The sequence below is a fragment of the Portunus trituberculatus genome, chromosome 25, assembly GCF_017591435.1.
Source record: "Portunus trituberculatus isolate SZX2019 chromosome 25, ASM1759143v1, whole genome shotgun sequence".
Lineage (NCBI taxonomy): Eukaryota > Metazoa > Arthropoda > Malacostraca > Decapoda > Portunidae > Portunus > Portunus trituberculatus.
Genome location: NC_059279.1, coordinates 1,702,501 through 1,705,093, shown reverse-complemented (window position 1 = coordinate 1,705,093; position 2,593 = coordinate 1,702,501).

Below are 2,593 nucleotides of genomic sequence, written 5' to 3'. Positions count from 1 at the left end.
TTAGACAACCCTATTTCAGAAGAACCTAGACATGCATGAAATTGTACAACTTATATATAAAGGAAATATAGAGAGTGAATGGCAAATAATCCTTAAAAAGCCACAATTTCCTAGTTTGTATCAGCGCGTTCCCAGAGGTGGCAAAAACAATTAATACATAGAGATTAGTTCTAGACTGGAGAGTCAACAACACAAAAACAATAGTAGAAATAACAACAAAACCAAGTAGATATCCATAAGCAAGCAACACAATCAGACAACGAATAAATTCAATAAAAAATAAAACGTAAAAAATAAGGAGCCGTTATAACGACAGACTCCTCATGTCACACGCTAGCAACACCACGAAGGAAGAGGGACATTTATGTAAGTTTATGTATATTTTTCGTGTACAGAGGGCGCTATGTAGCAATATTTCACTTGTACAGTAGTCATGTGTATATTAGGGTGAGTTATGGTGGTGGAGAAGCTCTGGTGTGGCTCAGAAATAAGAGAAAATAGCTTGAAGGTAGATAAATTATTCGATCCTGTGCCTGTTATTGCCTTGCGGTACGCCATATTTGTTGTTGTTGCTTCATCTCATGTTTTTCGTCTTTCCTTTCTTTTTCCTGCCTTTCTTCCTGTTATCTTTTTTTTTCTCTTTCTTTTGCTTCTCATTTCCATCTTTCCTTTTCTTTAAATTTGTCGTTGTTGTTTTCTTTTTATTTCACTATCGGTAATGTGTGTGTGTGTGTGTGTGTGTGTGTGTGTGTGTGTGTGTTTGTTACCATTTCAATACAGAATGTCATAGCGTTTCATTATATTTATTTTATTTACCATGTGACTTAATTAACAGTATTTTTGGATAAGGGGACCGGGAAGTGACATTTCATTATTCTCTATTCCTTCATTCAAATCAGGTAATTATAATGAAGCGAAACAAAACGAAACAAATAAAAACGCCACTCTTATTTTTCGTTTGCATTTGGCGAGTTAATTGTTGCAAACGTGGACAGACAAATGAAATGAGTGAAAATGAGCACGTAATGAAATGAGAAGTCAGATGAATTAATGGCTTTATTTATTTCTGCTTCATTTAGTCATTTAATTGCACGAACGAATAGATAAGTAAAAAAAAAAAAAAAAAAAAAAGACGAATAATTGAAATAGTGAAGAAAAACGTGGTTAAACGGAAGCTCATGTTTAGTTAATTTGACTTGTCCCAACTTCACTTTGTTGATTGAGGGAGTGAATATCGTGAAACAAAAGGTTTAATTTCATCTATTTTACATTTGCTTCTTTGACTCATTGAATCACAGATGCGAATATTGAAGTGAAATAATGCGAAAGTCCAAGTCTCGTTAGTTTATCCACCTCTGCTACGCTTGATTGATTGTAAGAGCTGAAAAGATAAAAAAAAAAAAAAAAATAGACAAATAAGATAAATAGTTCTAGAAGTATTCACACGTACAGGGACGAGAAATACTAGGCTACGAAACACAAGAGATTACAAGAGACCTTTTTATTAACACTCTGGTCTTTGAGAGAGAAATATCGCTGTAACTTGAAAGAAAATAAAGAAATGAAGTTATTCTAGAAAGATTTGCACATTCAGGACTAAGAAATGCTAGGCTACGAAGCACAAGAGATTACACGAGACTTTTAATTAACACATTCTAGTCTTTGAGAGAGAAATATCGCTGTAACTTGAAAGAAAATAGATAAATAAGATAAATAGTTCTAAAAGCATTCATACATACGATAAATACTAAGCTACCAAGCACTAAAGATTACACGAGAGACCTTTAATTAATACATTCTTGTCTTTGAGAGAAATGACGCTGTAGCCTGAAGGAAAATGGATAAATAATAAGATAAATAGTTCTAGAAGCATTCACACGTACAGGGACGAGAAATACTAGCCTACGAAACACAAGAGATTACAAGAAACCTTTAGTTAACACATTCTAGTCTTTGAGAGAGGAATAACACTGTAACTTGAAAGAAAATAGATAAAGTTATTCTAGAAAGATTCACACATACAAGGCTGAAAAATACTAGGCTACGAAGCAACAAAAGATTATACAAGAGAGCTTTAATTAATACACTCTAGTCTTTGAGAGGAATAATACTGGAACTTGAAAGAAAATAGGTAAAGTTATTCTAGAAAGATTTACACATACAGGGCTGATACATACTAGGCTACGAAGCACAAAAGACTATACAAGAGAGCTTTAATTAATACACTCTGGTCTTCGAGAGAGAAAATAACGTTGTAGCTTGAAGGAGTCAGAAGATAGGCTAGACTAAGTAACCATGTTCAGTGTATAGGAAAACCAGAAATAAAAACTAGGAGAAATAGAAAATGGGAAACCGAGAAGTGGACTAGTATATGAAAATCAGAAATGAAGAACTAGGAGAAATGGAAAATGGGAAACTGAAAAACGTACTAGTATAAAAAAAAACCCAGAAATGAAAACTAAGAGAAATAGAAAATGGGAAACTGAGGAACGTATTAGGCTGAGAGAGAAGAGTGACTTGCTTAAAGAATAAATGAAAATAAGTAAATAAATAAATAAATCAAATAAAGTAAGAGCTAAATGAAAAATTGTAA